Genomic DNA, 9,745 nt, shown 5'->3' on the forward strand with positions numbered 1-9,745 from the left:
GATGGGAATCCTTCTGGACATTCTTTAAGGGGCCTAAGGAGGCAGCTTGAGAGGCTTGCTGAGAAGACGTGTTTGCGAGGACTTACATGTTGTCTCCTTGCAAAGCTGGGAGCAGATATTGCGCTGCTAGAAACAGAGGTCAACCTCTGCCCACAGGCCAAACCCAGTCTGCCACAAACAGTTCAGCTGTCTGATGGCTGACTCCTTTCCACCCTCTTCCCTCAGTGGCCCACGGCAGCATGACCCAATGCGTAGGCCTCCCCCGATCACACTGCAGCTATACCATCCAGAAATTAATACCCGGCTCATTAGATAATAGCACGTCACACGAAGGCTGGATGAGTGGCTATCAGGAGTGCCTATCAGCTCTGGGGCAAGTACACATCTGGTCACAACTTCAAAATTTGCAGTGCTGTGTGCTCCTTGAATGGCTCTGTGAAAGAGTATGAGGACAAAAGTTTGGGCACCTCAATGCTGCTACGTAATAAGTAGGAAGAAGACTGAAGGGGAAAAAAAAGGTCTCCTCACTCTTTTTCAATATTGTTAAATTAGAAGGAGAAGCATCCCTGCCATCTAAATTATAGCAACCTGGATTTGCTGTTTTATTGGATTGCTGTTAAGAAAGACACAGCAAATCTTGTTGAATAATGTTTCTTTACAGCGTGGATTTGTAATGAATGAACTTGCTGGCAGCAGGCTGACAAACAAGACAAATATTGATTGCAAATGCCAAAAAGCACAAGAATAGAGTGGGAATAGGTGTCGAGTTCTGCTGGGGATGCTATGACAAGTATTAAGCCCTTGCATTCAGCTCAATGCTATCCAAATGAAAATACCATGATGTAGGCAGCCATACAAACATTAACAGCCCACGAGGGGGAACAGGCGATTCCTGTGCATTCACTACAGGCAGGCAAATTATTCGTGTGAAGAGGGCTTGCTAATTTAGTCCACAGAAGGGGAAAATAAACCATATCCCAAAGTAATGAGCTCCCAAGATCTCCTGCGGTGATACTCTACTGGATTCTGATTTCATTTGCACCAGCAGAAGTTGCTCAGTTGTAGTCAGCAGAGATGAGCATCAGACCTTCAGAGGTCCTAATGATGATTTCACATGCATTTTGTTCTTTAAAAGATTGTTTTACCTCATTGTGCAATATTTTACTCTCACAGAGTCTGAAGCTGGAGCTCCAGGACTGTGGAGAGAATGAACAAGAAGTACAACTGAAGAAAGCAGCAGGTAAAAGATCAAGATCCGAGGGCAAATATGTTCTGTACTGGGAATGCAGACTGCATGATTCCCTCTTCTTCAGCATGAGGTTAGAGTTGCACCATTAGGAGTGGCGTTTAGAGATTTTATATGGAAAATAGCTGAATTTTAATGTGAATTACAGGTAGCCATACACGCTATATTTCTTTGTCCATTAGATACTTCTCCGTATGCCCCTGTGGCAGATAGCAAGGCACACAGCACCACCTTAGAGATTATTTTTGAACCAACTAATTGGAATACACAGGAGGAAGGTGTCCATGGAATTAGAGCCATGAAATTAAAACAAAAGTAAAGAAAAATATTTTACTTGAAGTGACATTTAGTGTGAACAGATTTTTTTCCTCTCAAAGTAAATATTTTTACTATCCTCAAAATACACAATTATCACAAACCTAGTTTATTAATCGAAGTGGCACTTACCAGTTTTGCTTCATTTCAGTGCATTTTTGGTTTGATTTCTAAACAAACAACAATGCTTTGACATGAAAAAAATGCTGATGTTATTTTGAAGCTGGACCTGAAGTAAACCAATACTGAACAATTGTCTGCATCTTGTGCAGGTGTTTTTACATCGTGAGAAAGACTCTTTCCACAGTTGCACATGAGATAACCATGAGTGCAAAAAGTTGGAGCATGAAACTGGAGCGGGACTCCTGGGCCACACAGAGCTTGTGGGAAGCTGAGGTGTGGCTCCTGTGCTGGAAGCAGGTCGGGAGGTGATGCTCATGTGAGGACAGGAGGCTGCCTGTGATCCCCCTGAGTGCTCCTCACCTGAGGACCGATGGGGGTGCCACAGGGGATTTCATTATGCAAGTGACAGGCTGGGGAGGGATGGCCTCTGCAGGGGCAACTTTCCCGATGAGGACATCTTGTGCAGCCACACAGCCTCTGCTGATCTCTGGGTGCCTCCTCGCTCTCCCGCACATCACCTGCACCCAGCTTTTAGATTCATTCCTCCTATGAAGTTTGCATTTGCTTAAAAGTCAACATTGGGTTTTTGGGTTTTTTTGGTTTGTTTTTGGGTTTTTGTTTATTCGTTTTTTCCTCTCCAGAGAAAAAAACAGCTGTGGATTATTTCATTCAGAAATACAGCTGTGCAGTCAGATACTAAGAGTTAATGTATGTCTTTGCATGAAACCTCTTTCTGTCTCTCTTGCTTTTCCATGGCATGTTTTCAGATAAGAGCTTTTATTCTCTAACAGTCCTAACAGTGCTTTTCAGTGGATGCTTCATGTCCTAAACTTCAGCACATGCAAGACTGATCATTTTAAGCCTCTAAATTAAAAAATATCTTTTCCTTTCTTTTTGTTATTCTTTGCTGTGGCTGGCTTCTTCACTCACAGAGGTCTCCATACAGAATCTGAGGGAGTCTCCTTTTTAAGGGGATCTCTGAAACCCTGTCCTCTTCCAGAGGTCAAATAGATGTTGTTTCTTATTCTTGTCCAGTTGCATGGCTGGATGCTGAGACCCTCCCTCTCCCCTCCCTGCAGTTTGGAGCAGCCAGTGGAGCAGTGCAGTGAAGCCCTGCATGTCTGGTGTCCCCATGGGTCCTGGGAGATGGCTTCCTCAGTGCCCAGAGAGGACCAGACTTAAAAAGTCTCAGTCTCTGCTAGAAAGAGCTGTTCTGTCGCTGTGTTTGAAAGCCCTAACCTGCATATAATGGTCATGCCTGTAAGTGGGAGCCTTTGCTGTTTCCATAGATATTAAACATTCTTTTTAGAGTTTATTTTTCCCCTGGAATATGGTTTCCTTACTTAGAATACACAAGTAAAAGCAGAGGTCTGGATTAAAGTGTGAAACACGTGGCTACACGCAGCTATATTCACGCTGTATTTCAGAAGTGCAACTCAGTGCAATTTTAGGGGTCACAGAAGGAAATTCCCCCTCCGCACCACTTTTTTTCCAACATCTGTGGCTGGATTTTGTTGAAGGACTGAGAAAACAGGGAAAAAAAATGTAATCAATGATTACTCAGCTGGCTCTGCAAAGATTTGATTGTTTGGGAGTTCCTGTTACATGCTAAATGAATAGAAAGAGAGGTGTCTCTTAAAATGAGTGTTCCTCAAGATAAGAGACTAGTAGTAATTTAAGAGTGAAACACTGTGCCAGGGTTTGGTCATATATTGCCCAAAGATGAAAAATCAGGATTTCTGTATGCTGCTCTGTCCTGGTTTTGGCTGGAATAAAATTAATTTTCTTCCTAGTAGCTGGTATAGTGCTGTGTTTTTGATTTACTATGAGAATAAAGTTGATAACACACTGATGTTTTCAGTTGTTGCTAGGTAGTTGTAGTGCTCACACGAAGTCATGGACTTTTCAGCTTCTCACACCCTGCCAGGTGAGTACAGGAAGCTGGGAGAGCACAGCCAGGACAGCTGGCCCAGGCTGGCCAAAGGGACATTCCCTGCCATGGAGCATCGTGCCCCAGATATAACTGGGGAAGCTAGCCGGGAGGCAGGATCACTGGTTGGAAACAGACTGGGCATCGGGTATTTTTTTATTTTCCTTCTGCATGTAGTGAGCAAATTGCATTTGTACAAAGCATTAATTATTATTATTATATTTTATTGTCCTTTGTTATCCTATTAACTGTCTTTATGTCAACCCATGAGGGTTTTTTTCCATCCTCCTCCCCATTCCACTAGGAGGGAGAGGTGAGCAAGCGGCTGCATGGTGCTTAGGTACTGGCTGGGGTTAAACCACAACATGCTCTAAAAATTATTAGGTGAGAATAAGCAAGTCAAAATCCAGCATCTCTTAAATCACACGATTAACCAAAGTCTTGAAATGTAATTGACAGTGCATGACAGTCATTAAAGCCAAACAAAAGCTTTATAGCTTTGTTTCATATTCACCTTTCCAAAAGAAATATATATAATTTAATTTCTAGCTTAATTAATTGAAAATATGTGGCAGATTTCAGGTCATCTGACTGGTGGAAAATGTGCCCTGGTATTCCTCACTGGGCTAGTACCATTCACCCCAGGAACACACAAGGAACTGTTGATACCTGGAAACTCAAAGGAAAGGCTGCTTTACAGTGTAGTCACTATTGACTCTCCTGGCAGTTAAAAAAAATTTCTTCTGATGCAAATGAGAGTTAAACCCAAAACAGCTTTAAGCTACAGACAGATTTTCCCCATTGTTTATTTTTTTTTTGTCCTCAGCTCTTGTGTGCTTTTCTGCAATAACTGCTGGGCTGCCGGTGGCTCTCGAGCAGCTTGACATAAACGTGATGAAATCCCACGCTGGAGCACTGAAGTTGAGGCACTGGATTTCTGGAGCAGGTACTATCACTGCACTATCTATGCTGCAAGCAAAAAGTGCCAGGAAATTTACCACGTACTGTGGTAAAATAAAACCATTCCTCTTCTAAGCCAACTGCAGGTCTCTTATCTGCAGGGAAGATTTCCTCTGCCTGTTTTAAGTCACTCTACAGGGAAGAATCATAGTGTTGACGTGCAATTTCAGCGCTCAACTACAAAGCAGAATTCACGAGAAGCTTGCTGTGCAGACAGAAAATGTAGCCTTGGAAAAGGTCAATATTACTTCTGGGATATGAGACGCTGTTCTGGTAAGCACTGAACAAAATCTATCTTTTTTTTTTTAATTTTGATCTTACATAGAAATACTCTGGTTACCTGAGGAAAAGGAAAACAGATCCCTATTACAAAGCAAATGTTGAAAAGAGTTTAAATTCTAGACCTACATGGGAATAATAAGCCAGATTTTCAGAAGGCAGGATGGCTGTGTTGTAAATATCCAATGCTTGATTAATAATCAGCCCTTGAAATCTTTTTGAAAAGTGCAGGTCAAAATGTTTGGCCTAAAATCCTTTGCAATTACTAGAAAGACTCCTGAACTCCTTCAGTTCAGTCCTGTGAGCGCCCTTTGACACTGAAAATCCCTTTAATGACAGTGACAGGGAGACAGCAAAATGTGCAGGCAGACATTCCCCTAGTGACATATCCCACACCGGGGACTGGGAACCCAGCCTTATACCAGTTTCCTTACAGCCCTCTAAACATGCTGTGTGAAGCAGCTGCATGAAACTTGGGAAAAACATTCAGGAGACCAAATGTATTGCTCTGCATTGACTTGAAAATTTTGCTGGGATTAACTTTCTGTCAATTTTTAATTTTTTTTTTTTCCAATTTATTTTAAGTAAGCTGTTGACTCATTTATTTGTTCTTCTAGCAAGCTGGAAGCACGGGCTGAATGAATCGACCATCTTCCTGAGTATGTCTACACTGAGATTTAATTACCACGATACACTATGTATTTTGACCCATCTGAGATCTGTATTTCTTCCTAAAACATAGTCATGGACTAAGCCTCGGGAATAAGACAATTTAATACTTTTGGATAAGTATATCAGGAAATAATTTCAACTTTTTTTTTTTTTTTTTTTTAAATAAATTAGCACTGGAAGCAATGGACAGTTTCCTGGAGATTGCTCTCTTCCACCTGGTGACGGGCTGACAGCTCCCGCTGTTATGCATGCACTGTAAGCTGGTGCTTTCCACGAGACTCTGAGAGCAAGAGTGGTCTCGCTGTAAGTGTGTGCTGTCATGCCTTTAGTTTCTGAATATTCAAATCTACACTGACCTCCTCACCCTTCCCCCCCCACCCCCAATTAACTGGGCCATAATTCTGCATGAGTAGGGATCTCTGTTCAGCATCTGAAGTTGTCAAGAAGCCACTTACTGATTCTCATGCTGCTGCTACTGAAGTTTCTCTGTGACCTGCTGTAATTTATGCTGGTGTGTGTAGTTCCCAGAGTATACCCTCTGGTCGCTGACTGATGCTATGTCATTGTCCTAAGGTGTATGGCAGGGGTGATAAAACTGGCTGAAGGGGTCACCTCAGCTGACCTTTGAGAGATCCATCCTCCCTTTGGAAATCCTGTCGGGCACCTCTAGCTCTGATGTGGCTCTGCTATAGACAGGTTTTGATTTAAATGTGACTTACAGGACAGTAAATTTAAATTGAGACCATTATTTAAGTCAAGTCAAAATCCTTGTGCATATTATGGAAATGCTTTGTTCTCTAGTTCCTGACTATTGTAAATTATGAAGATAAAGGTTTGGTATCAAATGAGATGTGCACACATTTCCCAGAATTGTTAGCAGTCAGTGTGTTGGAAAAAAGAGTATACAGCCTTTAAATTCAGAAGTGCAGCCTACTGATTATACAGCTGTTGAATTATTTTTAGATAGCTCTTCTATTCCCTGTTTACTAATTAAATATTTTTAACTTGATGTAAAGGATAAATGCTGCTGTGTAGAATGTGAATTCAGGGCAAATAAGGTATAATTAACATCATAAAAAAAAAAACCAAACCCCAAAATAATTCCAAAGCTATATGAACCGCAGAAAATCAGTGTCTGCTTGGCACTGGCTTTGGAAAGCTGACGAGGCGTCCACCTCCCAACGGGTGAGCTGCCAGCCTCTCAGTCCTGCGCCCAACATGCACAGGCACTTCTGAAGGGAGCTTCCACTCCAGCACGGACCTTTCTTAACAGCATGAGAAGTCACTCGCAAAATTACTGAACAAGAAAAGACAATGTGTCACAATTTATTCTACTAATTAGCTCTTCTACATAATATATGCCAGAAAATTTTGGTAACCTTTCCAGAGTGAGTGCAATGTTCCTAAAGAAGCAATTCATGTATGTATAACGCCTTGCGTTATGGCTGGTGGGCACCAAGGCCAGCTTGAAGCAAAAGCAGTATCTTCACACCTTTGTGATGCCAGAATTAATTACAATTAGTTACAACACAGATTTATTAGGGTAACTTTTATGATTAGCCCTAAAAAATATTTCAAAATAGTGTTAAAATGTTGTGAGAAACAGGTTATAACCCTTTGGTCTGGGAAATAACAGCTAATGGTACTGACATGATTGACAAACCTATAAACAGTGTAATTGCAAACCTTATCAGCTATTCATGCACTTAACATGCATTCATTAAGCTGATCTCATCTGGCATGGGACAGGCTGGGTGCCAGATAGACACTGCCCAGAGGGGATTAATTTTTTCTGTGCCAAAGTACCAACTTCACAATGTGCTTTTATACTTTCTTGCTCTCAGTCCCCCTGTTGTATTGTATGTGTTTTCCTTTACCATTTTTTGTTGTATCACTCTATATGTTGGATATGATTTGGCTGTTTATTTGTAATATTCATCCAAATGCCAGTACTTATATTTCTAGAACATACATTCCTACAATTTTGTAGCTTTGGCTCATTTGAGCCATTCAGTAGTCTCATAACAAAAATTTATAAAATATCTATATTCTCGTAACTTATCAATCAGGTTTGAAAGCACCGAAACCCTGTGTGATTTAACTCTTTGTGTATACTTACAGCAGTGCAGGACTCGTAGCTATGCCATGTGGCTGAGCACGGCTTATAACACTCCCGTCAGAAACTGGGATCGTCTAACCGTGACTTGGATCAGAGTTGCTACGACGAGAGACCAGGATCAAATTTGTCCGCAGTAACTCTTATGATTCGTATGGCCCCAAGCCTGGGCATCATCTCCCTTTCAACCTCTTTTTGACCAAGCTCTTTGTCTCCATTAGCAGCAGCAATGATTTTGTCTGCACACTTTTCCTACACTTTTATTGGAGCGTAAGACTGGAGTTAGCAGGATCAAATGACTGAGTTTAGGTTGCTTAAATAAACAAAATCAGTTAAATCAAACTTCCATGTTGACAATTTTATCCAAGTTAGTCTGGCTATTCTAGCCTGAAGCTAGGAATCCCAAAAAATTAGTTTGCAAAAGTATTAACACTTTTTTACTTGAAATATTCTTCAATGCCCTATGTCACTGCAAAGTATGCATGATGTGTTTTATGGAGAAAAGCAATTCGTTTTTTCTGCCATAATGTACTGTCAGAGAGGTAATCCAATCATCTATTAGCAATGTAAGTTAATTAAAAAACATAACAGGTCAAAGGATGATTCATCCTCTTTGATTACTTAGTGTCTTTGTTCCATAACTTGGATTTTATCTGTTTATTTCACTGTTTGAGCAGGGCAGTAGTGGAATTCATGCATGGAAGCACAGATGGCACCTATTCAAGGCTGGTGCAATTTGCGAAATCCCCTGTTAAAAGCCAGATCTTGTTATGCATGTAAGGTTTTGCAGTCACTATTAGAGGCGCCTGCTGGTACACCATCCAGTTCTCTCTCGGGAAAAGTACGTCTGCATTCCTGCCCACAGGATCTAATCACAAAGGCCTGTGGCTTGAGAATTTACTTCAGGACTTCACATGCCTTACAGATGGCTGCCGCTAGCAAAAGCACTCCGTTTGTGGTGATATCACTGCCACCAAACAAGTTATTTTACAATAAACTGGCAAAAGTGCCAGCACAAATCAAGCCTGCTGCAAGAGGCAACAGTAGCCATGTAGTCTTCTCCTCATCATCTTTTTTTGGGCCTAGTCCTGGGTCAATTAATACATGAGTTTTATTGTGAGTGGTATAGGTCAGTTGTCAGCAATTCTCAGACAAAACAATTGTAAACAAAGACTAGTGATGTGCTGGCATTTGTCAGAGTGCATCGTGTTTTGATAGCAGCTATTAATGTCCTGCAAGAGGGCTACAATAAATCGACGCTTCCTAGATCTATGAAATAATTCCCCACTGGATTGCCACTCATTTAAAACAGACATTGTTTAAATGTTTAATGGTATTTGGTACCACGCTGGGGAGTAGGTGGACTCCTTGAACAGCCGCCTCTGGCAGCATCAGACAAGCTTTTTATCTCGCCTTTATTCAGTGAAGCAATGCCAGTTTTAGAGCTGCTGACCTGTCAATACCTTTAAAAAGCAAAAGTTTTATGAGAAAGTGATTAAAGTCCTATGAGGAAATAGCTACCAGGTTGAAAGAGGCCTAATCAGATACTGCTATCCCAGTGACACCCACCATTATAGTTTTGAAAGACTCTTTTACCAGCAAAGTAGGTAAAGACTGAAGTTTGATAATGATTTTCTTTCATAAGGCAAGATAACAGCCTTATAACATAGCCAGAGACTTAAGCTGGTTGTTTGTTTGGTAATTTACATCCATTTTTATTTAGTAGCAAAACTCAGAATAGTTTCAGTGGTGCTACATAAGCATTTTAGTTTGGATTAAAAATGCATTTTGGACAAAATTCTACATTTACTGCCCCCCCCCCCCCCCAATTAATGGTATTTTGGCTCACATTAAGGAATGGTTTCAAAACCTGCAAATGCTTTTTCTTTTCATTAAACTAAACTAGAAGTGCCTTATTAATGGGATTTCAGCCAACAGGGGCAGACTAAATCTAATCTGAAGTAACCCCCTTGACCCAGAAATATGTGAAGAACGGACAACAGGATCTTGGAAATTTGGCACCATCTTCTGTCTGCCTTTAGATCTGCTCTTACTGGGCTGTAAGACCTGTTAGTTTTAATGTAGCTTTGTCATCCTCATACTT

At 41.1% G+C, this 9,745-nt stretch overlaps 1 long non-coding RNA gene across 1 annotated transcript; it reads left to right on the forward strand.

The window, feature by feature from the left end:
- Nucleotides 1–1,172: 1,172 nt before the first annotated feature.
- Nucleotides 1,173–4,784, forward strand: LOC129205406 (uncharacterized). The gene is made up of 3 exons (XR_008576715.1): nt 1,173–1,240; nt 4,441–4,560; nt 4,651–4,784. It is a non-coding gene; the product is annotated as an uncharacterized LOC129205406 (long non-coding RNA).
- Nucleotides 4,785–9,745: the final 4,961 nt, after the last annotated feature.

Source organism: Grus americana, chromosome 3 (assembly GCF_028858705.1).
Source record: "Grus americana isolate bGruAme1 chromosome 3, bGruAme1.mat, whole genome shotgun sequence".
In the NCBI taxonomy this organism is placed as follows: Eukaryota; Metazoa; Chordata; class Aves; order Gruiformes; family Gruidae; genus Grus; species Grus americana.